This window comes from Ambystoma mexicanum, chromosome 5q (genome assembly GCF_040938575.1).
Source record: "Ambystoma mexicanum isolate Mex_15411 chromosome 5q, UKY_AmexF1_1, whole genome shotgun sequence".
NCBI lineage: Eukaryota > Metazoa > Chordata > Amphibia > Caudata > Ambystomatidae > Ambystoma > Ambystoma mexicanum.
This window is the reverse complement of record NC_090933.1, coordinates 210,060,651-210,075,450: the sequence shown is the minus strand read 5'-3', so window position 1 is coordinate 210,075,450 and position 14,800 is coordinate 210,060,651. Positions and strand designations below refer to the sequence as shown.

Here is a 14,800-nt window from a genome sequence, read left to right as displayed (position 1 = left end):
TTACATGCTGCATGTATAAGCAAACAGAAAACATGGAAATAACAAATAAAACCATAACATTGGAAGTGGCTGACAATGCAACCCAAACTACTTTCAGGGCTCAAGTCGAGGGTGCACGCGGGTGGACGGAGTCCCCTCCACTTTTTTTCAGAGGGCCCCTTGATATGCTATTTTCTGGTGACACCACATTCAATTGGTTTGGTAAGGAGTCCCCCCCATTTTTTTTTTTTTTAGGACTTGACCCTTCGATGCTGATATTTTTGCAAACTAGATTTGTACCTGTTTGTTGTGCATGAATTGGTCGTGCCAGCTTCAACCTAGTTTTCCTTGCAGCCCTTTCATTCGTGCACCCCAGATACTCCCAGTTTAATCTACGCTGCAGGAAGATCTCTCTTGCACCCAGGGATTTCTTTTGAGCGTGGCGGGGGGGTAGGCAGTTGCAAGGTATGGTAGGCATCTTGAAGACAAAGACCGCTACACTACCGTGCTGGCATTAGGGTGCACGGCAGGCACCAAAACCTGCAACAGTATAGCAGCCACGCCCACTTAAAAGTAAAACTGAATACCAAAGAATGCAGAGGACCTTTATCAAAGCGCCATTTTGTGTTTTGCACGTAAACCCATTTGAAGCTGTGCAGAGTGTGGGCCTCTGATCACTCTGCAATCTGTATACCCCCCCTGAATCACCCCCACACCTAAATGCAGGCAGTTACGCTGGTGTGCACCGGACCTTGTGACTTGTCTGGCCTAAATACTTTGTGCAGTCTTCCTTTACAATCGGACATGTACACCTAGAAGTGATTCATAAAATAATGACGCAGTTACACAATCAATCCTGGTTTGATTTATTTGCAAAGAAGTATAATTACGAGACTAACCCAAAGCATGAAAAGGAGGTTAAAGGTTTCAAAAAATAGATTTAAGTTGTGACGCTGCTGTTAGAGAAGTATGGAGGACAACAGGAAGAGCGTAAAACGGAGAACATATTCTGGTTGAAAGCCTCAAAGATTAAGAGTACAAAATGGCAGTGAAACATCTAAGATTTAATACAGAGGGAAAACTAGAAAAGTATACAATAAATTGGTGATGACGTTGCCCTGCGGGTGGGGATTCCATAAGCAAGTGGGAGGCACAAGAGTGAGGATGTAGTGGGGGGCCATGAAGGTTCTGGAAGGAATGGAATCGTTCGGTTCAGTCGTTAGGCTCAACCAAGAGCGGAGAAAAAGACGGGAGATCTGCTCCCGGGCGGGGCCAGGAGGTGGGGCACAGTGCATCAGTGATCCTAAATGTGATGCTCCCAGTCTTCACCACAATGAGCCTAAGCTTGTTTGCCCCCATCCACTGCGCCACAGCTTTAAAGCAAAGTTTGAGGGGTCAAAACTGGGCTTGGGCTCCGCACACATTTACCTTCAAAGAGGAAAGATTGCTATTCACACCCTCTGCAGAAGAGCAAGCCTCAAAGGTTGAAGCAAAGCAGCACAGGACATCCCAACTACCTCTCATGACCAGTGGGCGGGAGCGGTCGGGAGCGGTGCTCCTCTACTTCTTTTAATTAAGTTTTACTGTTCCTATACTTTTATTTTAAAAAGAAATCGTTCTGGAACGGTTGCGTTTTAAAACAAATGTGTAGGAAGAAGTTAAAACTTTGACTTTCAGTGCACTGCACTGAGCGTTGCCCTAAACAGTGGGAGCACATTTTTTGGGGTTTGTATTGTGCGTTGGAGTGTGCGTGGTCATGGGGTTTGTGGGGAGCGCTGCAGGCCAGTAGGGATCATAGTTCCACTACTTCTTTTTGTACACTTCGACCACTGCTCATGACCTTTAATAGCCAACTAATCAAAACCTGGAAGTGAACCGTGTCGAAAGCTGCAGAGCAATCCAACAGCACCAGCAGGGAAGTGGTCCCCTTGTCAACAGGTGCCAGGGTATTACCACGACATTGAGGAGCCTCAACTCCATATAGTGCTGGGGTTGAAAGCCTGAATGAGATGCAGAAGGCTCTGGTTGGAGATGCCTTATAACCTTTCTTACTCAAGGGTTAACCAAGGTGGGAAATTGGCCTTGCCCTTTGCTCATCTTTGTTTCGTCACCCCTGAAATCCAAAACCTTTGGTTGGTGGCCTTATCCACGAGACCACCAATCCAATGTGTGACATGTGTATGTATACAAAGCAGACTATCACAAACAGCAGAATATTATGACCATTCTTCCTCGTCTTAATTGGGAATGTATGTGTTGTCATGTTTCCAAATTTTCTCAAATGATCAACGTGAATTTTTTGATTTGCTACGCTTGAAGATTATCGAGGAATCGTATCACATTTTTACATCGATCGGTGAAGCGTTAAAGCGTCTTCACTTTCCAGGCCGTTGTGCTCCCACAACAAAGCACACCTGTCACTTAATCATATTAATGTGCATATAAACCTTTTGAACGAATCATTGGCAAGGGTCGAAGGGGGCACCCTATTGGCTCGAGCACTTCATGGCAGAGCCTCCCTGCACCTAAGATCAGGCATGGGGGCCACCCAATGAATTGTGGATTAGAAACAATAAGTACATTTCTCAATGCCAGAATTTCAGCGAGGGTCAGAAAGGACCTACATTCAAGAAACGAATGTTGCTAATTGATTGGGGACAGAGCCAAGCCGAGCACGTTACTCAACCGACCAGGCGCATCTATATCCAGCACACTTGGGGGTTCGGACGCCGCCCGCCCTTCAGTGAAAAACAATTAAAATTGTGGTCAGAAAAAGAACAAGGCGGCCTAGTAACCTGTGCTTTCCTGAGCAAACCTTGGCTACTTATGTTCAACCATAATTAATGGTTACCGCAAACCGAAGCACCGGGCACGGAGCGTGGCCGAGGCCCGCCCCACTTAATCACCTCAAGGACAGGCTCTTTCTTGCCTGATTTAATTGCTCAGGCAAAAAGGCACACCTCAGAGTGCATCTCGGATCCATTAGCTTTCATTAGCAGCTAGAAGAAAAAATGCTCCTCATTGAGCACAGTGCGATTTGCTCGCTCGTGCGGGTGAAGGCAACCACTAGCTTCACCCCGGGGGTGCTCGCGTGCGCTCAGTCTTTCTAGGCGCCGAGTGTAAAATAGGGCGAGTGCACCGTCCTAACTGTTTCTGGACATGTTCCCACAGCACGTTAAACGTTAATTGAATGCTGCAATAAAACAAGTGGGATGTTGGGGTAATATGTTCCTGGCCCATTGGGCAAACATCCCAGAAGACCCCCGCTCCCCCGACCTACTGTATGAATCTCAGAAAACACTCATGTCTTCACTGTTCCCCATCACGATAAAACTAACAGATATAAGAAGCCCCACCAAGGCTTCGGTTGTTGCTATACAAATGCACATGGCACGTAGCTGTATGGCGGTGTATTTGGGGGGGGGTGGGGCATGCTTCCGATGTCAGCTGCTGGGGTCAACATATATTCGGTAGGCTCGGGAGGATAGCTCAGGGGCAACTTGCTCACCTTGGAATAACACAGGTTGGATCCCCGGGTCCGTGTTTAGTAAACCTCTGGGTATTAAGCGCGTTATAAATAACCAGTTATAGGATGGACCTCTGCAAAAGCTATTTCCAACAACAACGCATGCTGGGGTTTAAAGTGCACTTGGCGGTGGGGGCATCAAGTTAATTTCTCCACCATGCATGCCCACATCCATTTCCACCGGCCCATAGCGACAGCATGCAGCCCATGGGCCCGATTCATGGAACTTTTAGAGCGGTGCAAAGTCACTTTGCACTGCCAACACACACCCTGGTTCACAGAGCGGTGCAAAGTGTAAATTAAGTGCAAAGCCACTTTGCACTGCAAAAATACACTTTGCAAATCAGGGTGTTTGTTGGCAGTGCAAAGTCACTGTGCACAGCGCTAAACGTTCAATGAATCGAGCCCCTGTGTCTTACCCCTCCGTAGTAGAACGGGGATGCCAGAAAGTGGCTAATGGGAGCAATGCTTGCGCTAAAAACTGCCCAAGGGGAGTGGCCATTGGGAGCAAAAAGCACAATCTGGACAGCCCTTCCTCAGCTCAATGCTGAAGCAAGCAATCATGTAACGCTGCCACCAGGCTTGAAGGAGTTCCCACACAAACAATAATGGCCACGTGACTGTTATTCACAGGTGCACTTGAAGCCCAGCAGCGACAGCCAGCAGGCACAATAAATGCTGCTGACAGCACTCGCCCTTGCTTGCACCTTAGATTGTAGCAGCTGCACAGGCATGGACAGCCTTACAAGTTGGCTCCCAGAGGTATCCCTGCATATTATCCCCACCCAAAATATCGCTGTATATATGGTCTACTGGAACGCCATAGGCTATATTTTTGGGGGGATAATTTGTGGGAGCGGGGGTGTTCCCCGCACATAAAAAATAATGCGGGGGTGTCCCCCGCAGGGTCCATGCCTCAATATCGCTGCAAAAATATGGCGATATTTTTGTATCGTGAAATTTTTGCGGGGATATTAACACATGGAACCCTCCCAGAGCCGTAGCATCAAGCAACGGAACACCCATTCCCGGCTGAACCAGGGCCGCCCATGTTAGAGGTGGGAGGCAAGAGATGCCTAATGCATGCACGTGCCAAGCAATGGCGGGCATTGTAGTGCCCTGCCCGGCCATAACCCCAGAGGCACCGTGTCAGGCCAATCCAAGAAACCACACAGTGCCCTTCTTATCCGGAGTTAGATGCCGTGGCGAAACACTGGGGCATCTGCATACTGATATTTTTACAACAAGTTGGCCTTTGTGCCACAGAATGTAGCTATTTTTGGAGCCGAAGGGAGGATATTTGTGCCACACAGGCAACTTTTCTGCGGCGTATCAGCAGCGGGGTACACAGTACCGTTTCTTTTAGGGAACGCTGCTATAAATAATTGCCCAAACACTTCTACCTCACAACCTCTCCTTTTATGGAGCCTCATTTTTACCCTCCCGCCAAGTCGAAGGCCTTCTATTGCCTTATAAGGGATCACCCTACACAAACATATGACTTCAGTATCACAGGAGAAGGGCCCGATTCATGGAACTTTTAGTGCAGTGCAAAGTGACTTTGCACTGCCAAAAAACGCCCTGATTCACAGAGCAGTGCAGTGAATTTTTGCAGTGCAAAGTGACTTTTCACTTAATTTACACTTTGCACCGCTCTGTGAATCACAGGGCGTTTGTTGGCAGTGCAAAGAGACGTTGCACTTAATTTACACTTTGCACCGCTAGGTGAAGCAGGGCGTTTGTTGGCAGTGCAAAGAGACGTTGCACTTAATTTACACTTTGCACCGCTCTGTGAATCACAGGGCGTTTGTTGGCAGTGCAAAGAGACTTTGCACTTAATTTACACTTTGCACCGCTCTGTGAAGCAGGGCGTTTGTTGGCAGTGCAAAGAGACGTTGCACTTAATTTACACTTTGCACCGCTCTGTGAAGCAGGGCGTTTGTTGGCAGTGCAAAATAACTTTGCTCTGCATTAAAAGTCCCATGAATCGGGCCCTTGGTGGGATGAAAGGTTTAATACTGGCCACTTGCATGTACAGCTAGGCAAGGCCGACATTTTCATACCGGCGCGGGGAGGGGGGGGCAGTGGGGGATGAAAAGGGAATCCTTTGCTGCTACATGATTCAGTGAGCATGGTTTTAGGGTGCAAGAAGCAGCAATGTACAAGGAGAATTTTCAAAATGCACTTTGCACAGCTCCATGAATCAGGGTATGTGTCAGCAGTGCAAAGTCACCTTTTAGCAGTGCAAATTCACTTTGCACCATGCAAAAAAATCCAGGAATCGGTCCCCTAGTCTACCATCCAACCATTGTGCAAATAGCGAAATTGTGCGCAAAAGCAGAATTTTTGTCTGTGAAATAAGGACTATGGGCCCGATTCATGGAATTGTTTTCATGGTGCAGAGTGACTTTGCACTACTGAAAAATAACTTTGCACTGCCGACACAAACCCTGATTCATGGAACTGTGCAAAGTGTATTTTTGCAGTGTAAAGTCATTTTTGCAGTGCAAAGTGACTTCGCACAGACTTTGCACTGCAGGAACACACTTTGCACATTTCCATTAATCAGGGTTTGTGTCGGCAGTGCAAAGTCACTTTACACTGTTTACACTGTGCAAAAAATGACATGAATCGGGGGCCCTTAGGATCATTGTCAAAACACTGGTTTCTCCAATGATGTTGGCTAAAAGGCCCGGACTGTTTGATGGGGCTTCTGATGGCCTTGGGCCAGTTGACCCATTGCCAGCTGCTTGCTCAGCTACTACCTCCATAACAGGATCTTGTTTAGGGTGACACTTGCAGCTGATTGCAAAAAAAGGCTTGAAAGTGTAGAGGTGCATAGTTTTCATTAAGTGCACTTGGTTACGGCTGCACGCTCAGGGGAGCCATTTTGTTTAAAATGTTGGGGGTGTGATAGCCGAAGGAAAGTTGTGAGGCAAGTGAAAAAGGGTTTGGGTGAAGGAAGGGTGCAGTTCAGAAGTGGGGGCGTTCTACACAGGAGATTTTGGAATAAAGTGTTTAAAGCAATGTGTTTTCAGGCCATGGTCTCTCTGGTGACAGTGGTTGTATTAGACCTCCAATGATCTTTTGCATAAGATAGCACAGTGGGTTGAGCACCCGTATAGGTGCAGTAAGTTGCTTGAGCGCCAGACAGTGTGAGGACCTGCAGGGTGAGGCAGGGTGGGAGTCTGGGGGGGGGGGAGCGTGAGGAGCTGCCATTGGTGCGCTGATATATGGTGTGAGGGGCTGTTAGTGGTGGACAGCGTGTGGCACCTGCACTGATGGGTAATGTGAGAACCTGGTGGTGGTTTGTTTATTGTTTTTTTTTTTATAACGCACTTAATACCGATTCGAGTTCGGTTTCTACGCGCGGATCCGGGATTTGAACCTCTGTTGCTCTCCGTCGTCTTGCTTCCAAGACCAGCGCGTGCCCCTGTGCCATCCTCCGTTCACTGGGACAGTGTGAGGAGCTGACACTGGAATTAGTAATTCCTCAAAGAGCACCTAGAAACAAACACTATTTCCATTGCTAACAGTTAAATGTTCAAAGCACACAGACAAAAAAAGTTATGTCATTTTGTGACACTCAAGTTGTAAGACTTACAATTTTAAATAAAATATGGAAATATCAGCTGTCAGCAACAACTTCATGAAGTGCATATGATTGGTCATCAATATACATGGTGCCACATGTATGGTCTCTTACACTGCGATTGAGGCTTTTTTTTTACAAGTGTACACTATAAACTCAATCACTTCTGTGGACGAACAGTTTTGCCAGAGAAAATGAAGTAAGAGAACGTCACGCACTTAAATTACGCGGAGAATCAGAGATTTGAGCAATTTGGCCATATCTCGTCATAGCTCTGCAAATCAAAAACAAAAAAAACAAAAAATAAATCTGACATATAAATGAATCCTTGTGGCAACGCCTTGAGCAACGGGAATATGGTTGTAGCTTTAGAATTCCGATTCAGAACGGAAGTGTACAAGAATCGGGATGCGAAGGCAGCCGCAAGACTGAACCTTCCCCTCTTGGTTCTGCAACTTCATCTGAAGTCTTAAGTAAACGCAACTTGCCAATTGCGCTTGTGCATAATGAAAAGAAAACGTGAAGAAAAGGGAAAATAAAACCCTTTTTTTTGTCCATGACATGGTGGAAATAAAGGTTTTTAAAAAGGGGGCAAGGGGAGATGTTATGAGTCCATTGAGAGAAGATGTAGATTTCTGGGTGGGAAAAAGGGTGGGGGCTTCCGATGCCAAAGCACCCAGCTTCTCTCATCGCCCACATGTTATAGAGGATTTCCTGGCATTTCTAGCCGACAAGGAGCTGCCCTTTCTAATGTGCAGACATGTGAATGGATTTTCATGGGCCAAATGCCAGGTTTGGGAGAGGTGGGGGGGTGCTTTTAGGGACGCAGCAGCCTCCTATTCACGGTTTAGCGGTGTCTGGGTCCTGCAAGGCCTCCAGGAGAGCGTGGGTCGGGGCGGCTGCCGAGGAAGCTGTGACCTACGGAGGTCACAGGAGGTCGTAGCCCTGTAACTGTTTACACAAGTAGGGCGCATTAAAGCCATTGCAAGCTGAAGAAAAACTCACCGTGCACATTAAAGACTCATCACTTTAGTAACATGGTCTCATGGGCGTGATTTAGGGGGGGCAAGGGTGTTTGTCCCCCCCAAATTTCATGGCACACCATTTTGTCCCCATTCATTTGGCTGGGTCACCTTTTCTTCAGATGTCATGTCCCCCCTCAACATTTTCAGCAAAGTTACTCCACTGCATGGTCTTTTTCTGCAGCCCCGTTGGTGTTTTTTCTGAATCTTTATGGCGAGTCTTGGTTCATTTGGCGGATATGAACCAAATTCGACGGGGACCGCAGGCACCTGCTATGGGATCCATTCCTGAAGAACTCCATGGGCTTGCGCAGCTAAGTGTGCCTGACGAACGCTCTCCCTCTGCGTTCGGACTTCAAGGTGGAGCCCTGAGCAAGCAGCAATGTTTCGGCATGTACAGAATCACGGGACAACCTTTCCTGAATGAGATGTTCTCTGGGCTTCTTCCCCTTAATGCTGTAGCCCCATGAATGTGGGGGTACTAGACACTTTTCCTCAGTTCTCATGAAATACATTTCCTAGTGGGTTATAATAGGGACATTTCTGTTAAGCCAAAGACCAAACCATGTAAGTTTCACGGAGGTTTTATTGGCTTATATCAAGACACCAGTCAAAGACCCCCAACACACCCAACAACTCAGGCTTAACTGCCAAAGCTTAAGGAATAACAGAACAGGGAATTCCACATTCTGGAATGAGCTTACCTCATATACTAATTCAGCCAAAGTGACATATTGTATGACAAGACTGGAGGCGAGCATTATGCTTCATCTTCATTTATTCTACTCTTCAGCAGTTCAACAAAACACATATAACAACTGTGAAAAGTGTTAGAAAAAACTTCTCTTTTTTAAAACTACAACCCCCATGAGTCTCTGTAGTCCATGCTCCTTCTACCAGTCACAACCCACTTCCTGTGCTTGGACGACTCCTCTTCTTTTACTGCTCTTCAAGCAGATAAGTACTATTCCTTTCCTCTCCGTATGTCCGTGCAAAGTGACTGAGTGAGAGGGAGAGTTTTTAGCTTAAAGAGTGAAATAATGCGCTGAGAGTGAAAGCACTTTAGTGTGGACGTGAGAGAGATTACTTAAACTTCTGTAATGTGGTCTTATTAGTATTTATCACAGGCGCGCGTTCGCGCATTGATTTTAGATATTTTAGTATTTGCAAGCCGCGAGCGATAGTCGTGGGATCTCGGAGAAAGTTTTTTCTTGGAAAGAGTCGAGTATTAGACATAATTTCGGCCGTGAGGTCGACGGCCCCGTGTCGTATGACCCGACACCTTTGGGGTTCAGTCAGCCTCGCGAGCAGCAGAGCTCTAGTCGCAGCTGCGCTCACGGCCAGCGGCCCCCTCCCTTGGGGAGGAGGAGCGGCGCCCGTGAGGTCCGCAGCGTGCCGAGCCCACAGCATCAAGCTCGTAGCCCCCACCCGCGGGTGGGCGGAGTTAAAACGCGAAGAGTCGCGTATTACCGTCACAGAAAGTGCCGGCGACTCCTCTACACACGGCTGACAAGCGGTCGTAGGAGTCGAGCAGTAAACATTGTGATCTTAAAACGAACGTTAAGAAGATTACAGCGATCATATGCTCGCGTGCGTCGTGCTTAGCTAAAGCACTGTCCCTGCAGTTCAGCAGCCCCTCGAACTCAAGGAGGACACAGGTCTGTAGACCCTAACACTGCCGAGGAGCAGTAGATTGACGCAGTGAGTGCGAGGTCCCTCACAGGAGCCGGAAGGCAAAGTACAGACGAAGGTGCAGCCAGTGGATATATTAAAAAAAAAAAAAAGAAGAAAATAATAATAATTAAAAATAACATCATAAGAGAGCAGTGGGCATGCTTGAGATACCTGATCAAGGTATTTTAGGCACACAGCACAGAGAAGATGTCTGAATTTGAATGGAGTGAGGAGGAGCAGTCCCATGACCTCGCTGCCAGCTTTAAGCAAGTGCTGGGTAGCTCTCTTACTGATGCAGTGGCAGAAGGGGTGAGATCCCTGCAGGAGAGGCTGGAGACATTGGAAGCTATGCTTTCACAGCCGAATATCAGCACCAAAGTCGATAAGCGCACGCCCACAGAGCCCTTGAAGGAGGGACATAAGGGGAGTAAGCTGGCCATCAAGAGGAAATCCTCTGACGACCCCCGGGGCTCTTTGGAAGAGGCGACAGATATGGCCTCAGAGGTGCCTGACGCTTTCGCGAAACTTAAAGAAGCTTATCTACAAAGGCAGGCAGTGCTGAACCTCACGACCCCCGCTCCAGGGGATGACAACATCGGAGAGGACCCTGGCTCGGAAGAGGAGCTAACTGAGGATCAGGCCTCATTCGGGGAAGAGGAGGCCGAGGAGGAGGACTGGGCTAAGCCCAGTGGGGGTAAGAGAGCAAAGAAGGAAAAGCACCTCCTAGAAGCAAAGGATGATATGTTCGACCCAGACACCATCCACAATCCAAGGTCCACCGAGTGGCAACCATCCCCCTGAGTAACTCAGTATATGGCTGCAAGGCTACGCAAACCACTAGACAAAGAGGTGAGGCAGCGTCTACGAGCGGAGTGCCCGCGCCCACAACTGCCAGGGAAGGTAGCGGAAGCCCCCGAACTTGACCCGAAAATGCTGATTTTTGTGTCAAAAACGAGCAAGGACCCCGCAAGGGCATCGATAGATACTGGAAGAGCTGTCAGGAAAAGGTATTAGATTTGGCAGGACCTCTCGCCAAGATTATGGACCTCGCTGAAAGGGCAAAGGACACAGGGGAAGAAGTTGACCCAGAAGCCCTCGCAGGGTGGGCTCAGAGAGCTGTCTGTCTTCTCGGAAACGCAAACTGTGCCATCGCGTCGGAAAGACGTAAAGGCCTATTACTCAAAATAGATGCGAAGCTTAGCGATTTATCATCGTATGAAGCGGGAGAAGGAGCCCAAGGCCTACTGTTCGGAGAGACCTTTGGAAAGGAGATGGGCCGGTTTGTCGGCACCTTCGCTTCCCTAGAAAAGGCTCAAGCATCAATCCGAAAAATATTCCCTAGTAGGGTTTTTGGAGGGACCAGCCGCTCCAGGGGTCGTGCAGCTGGTCGCAGTTAAGGAGGGAGAAGACCCCAGAACCCCAGAGTGCAATACTGGGAGAACAAAAGTAAAGACTCCTTCTTCCCATCCAGAGGGAGGTTTCAGAGAGGCCGCCGGTCCAGAGGTTCAGGACGAGGTCAAGGATTCACACCAGGTGAGAGCGATTCACTATGCGCCAGTAGGGGGGAGGACGCGCACATTTTTAGAGAATTGGCGCAAGCTTTCAAGCGATTCCTGGGTGTTGTAAACCGTCAAGGGCCTACAGATAGATTTTATAGAGGCTCCGGTACAGCAGCGCTAGCCGCAAGGGCAGAAATTAGCACAAGCAGAACAAGTGCGTCTGGACAATGAAATAGCGCAGCTAGTCATCAAGCAGGCGATAGAAAAATGCGAGACAGCCCCAAATTGTGTGAGCAATATGTTCCTGGTGCACAGGAAAGAGAAAGTTCGACCGGTGATAAACCTCAAGGAACTAAACAGCTGGATTATATATCGACACTTCAAGATGGAGGGCGTCCATCAACTCAGAGACTCCTTAAGAGAAGGAGACTGGCTGACACGGCTAGATCTGAAGGACGCCTACCTTACGGTTCCTGTTCTCGAGGAGTTCAGACCGTTCCTAGCTTTTCGCTGGCGGAGTCAATTTTGGCAATTCAAAACAATGCCATTCGGGCTTGCTTCCGCACTCTGGGCATTCACGAAGCTGATGAAGCCAGTAGCAGCAGCAATCAGGGAGAAGGGCGTCAGGCTGATTATTTATCTGGACGACCTCTTACTTATGGCGGAGGATCGAGAGGTACTATGTACCAAACGAGATGGGTGCAAGACCTTCTGACCTCTCTAGGTTTCCTTGTGAATACAGAGAAGTCGGATACCACACCAGTGCAGAGGCTGGACTTCCTTGGGTTTGTACTGGACACCAGGAAGGAGACACTGGAACTTCCAGCTCGGAAGATGAAAGACATCAAGAGAGAGATCAGAGTATGTTTAGAGAAACAACAAGTATCTCTCAGAACATTAGCGAGGATAGTAGGGCTTCTAGCAGCCTCTATCCAGGCCATATTTCCGGGCCCCTTGCACTACCGAGCGCTGCAGAGATTAAAAATAAAACATCTGCAGCAAGGGCTGAAATACCATCAGCAAGTACCTCTAGATCAAGATTCCATTACAGAACTAGAGTGGTGGTTAAAGAATATGGATGCTTGTAATGGGCGCGCCATATTCGGGGACAAGCCAGATCTGATTATAGAATCAGACGCCAGCCGGAAGGGCTGGGGAGCCAGATGTGCGCATCTACAGACCGGAGGCAAGTGGAGCGAAGAGGAGCTTCGGCTGCACATAAACTGTCTGGAGCTTCTGGCAGGATCGTTCGCGATCAAAGTTTTTACAAAAGAAAGAGTAAGATCTTGTGTCCTGCTGAAGATGGACAACATATCAGCAGTGCGATACATCAACCACTTAGGCGGGACGAGGTCCAAGATGTTAGCGGAGCTAGCAAAAGACCTGTGGCATTTCTGCCTACAATCAGGGACGTCAGTGACGGCAGAGTACCTGCCTGGGTCACTGAACGCAGTAGCGGATTGGAACTCTCGCTACCTGACGGACTCCAGCGATTGGAAACTGGATCTAGCGGTGTTTCAGAGGCTGAACACGAGATGGGGACCGTTGCAGATAGACCTTTTCGCCTCCCGGCTCAATGCTCAGAAGATCCGCTATTACAGTTGGAGGTTAGATCCGGGAGCTCTAGGAACCGACGCGTTCCTTCAAGAGTGGACAGGAGGCCCGCACTATGCTTTTCCTCCCTTCGTGATGTTGAGCAGAGTGCTAGCGAAATGTCGGAGGGAGAGTGCGGAGCTGGTATTGATAGCGCCGTTATGGAAGTCTCAAGTGTGGTTTCCCACCTTAATGGAGCTAGTGACGGACATCCCCATATTTCTCCCCGAAGGAGAGGGACTCCTCACGGACCCAGCTGGGTCGTGTCATCCTCTGAGAGTGAGAGGGACACTCCCGCTAGTCGCGTGCAGGATATCAGGAAGCGTTGGGCGCTGCTGGGAATTTCGGAACAGGCTGCACAGCTCATCGCGGAATCCTGGGCTCTATCCACTAGGAGGAGCTATGACGCAGCTTGGGCGAAATGAACAAGCTTGTGTAAGAACAGAAGTGTTCATCCCGTTTCTGCACCTGTAGTGGAAATTCTGAACTTCCTAGCGAACCTATTGCAGAACGGGAAAGCTTTTCGTACGATAGGAGTGTACAGATCGGCAATTTCAGCCGGTCACATGCCAATAGATAACGTCCCAGCAGGAGAACATCCAGCGGTGGTGAGGCTCATCAGAGGTGCAAGATTTAAAGTACCTCCAGAGCCCAGGTATAAGACAACCTGGGAGGTAGCTACAGTATTACATTTACTATCAAGTTGGCCGGCGGATATCAGGCAAGCTAGCTATGTTACTATGTTTGATTTCTTGCAAATGAGTATCGGACGTAAGAGCACTAGAGATTAATAGACGGTCCTTCGGGCCGGAGGGTGTTATGTTCTCTATAGTCAGAAGGACCAAGACGGGAACATCTACAGTGCACTATACTTATTTCCCGAACAGCTCAAAATGGTGCATAGCACGATGCATTAAGGAGTATGAGAGTAGAACCGCTGAGAACAGAGCAGCGAATACCACTCAGTTATTAATAGCGCGCAGAAAGCCCTTTCACGCAGTTGCGTCAGCCACCATCGCAAGATGGGTTAAGGAGATCATGCAGCCAGCAGGTGTGAATGTGGACATGTATGCAGCTCATTCAGTGAGGAGCAATGGCCTCGTCAGCCGCTAGAGCGGGAGTGCCTTTGAGCGAGATAATGCTAGCCGCAGATTGGTCAAGCGAACAAACGTTTAAAGAATTTTATTTTAAGCCAGCTGAGAGTTTAGCTAATACGGTGATAGGGAAGCTTTGAACAAGCATAATGCTCGCCTCCAGTCTTGTCATAAAATAAAGATTACCCCTGCTAGCTGCGCAGGGAGTATTAATTCTATTAAAGACTAAGGAGGCGAGCATTAAATTCCCACCCAAGTTTCTGTACTAGTATAAAATGTCATTGCATTATATGAACAAGTACGTTCGTACACACCACCCTAATATCTCCTATTGTTATTTTTTCCCATAGGAGAAGACCAGAAGAATAACTAAAGCAGTATCGTAGCCGAGAGCGACAGGAGTCCGGGAGTGCACCGGCAGTTGAGTTTAAAAGTTCAGGAGGACCTTCGCTACGTTGGCAAGGACAAGTTAAATACTATGAGAGACTGTTAGAGCAAGTAAAAGCAGAGGAGGAGTCCAAGCACAGGAAGTGGTTTGTGACTGGTAGAAGGAGCATGGACTACAGAGACTCATGGGGGTTGTAGTTTTAAAAAAGAGAAAAGTTTTTTCTAACACTTTTCACAGTTGTTATATGTGTTTTGTTGAACTGCTGAAGAGTAGAATAAATGAAGATGAAGCATAATGCTCGCCTCCTTAGTCTTTAATAGAATTAATACTCCCTGCGCAGCTAGCAGGGGTAATCTTTATTCTCCTGTCAAATGCACAGCATATCTTAACTTATCTTAACTTATATAGAACACACCCCCTCCCTTATAAAAAA

The 14,800-nt window shown here is 48.0% G+C and overlaps 1 protein-coding gene across 2 annotated transcripts in view; it reads right to left on the bottom strand.

The window, feature by feature from the left end:
* MBP (myelin basic protein) overlaps positions 1–14,800 on the bottom strand; it is a 979,252-nt gene that overhangs the window by 43,567 nt on the left and 920,885 nt on the right. The window lies entirely within an intron of this gene.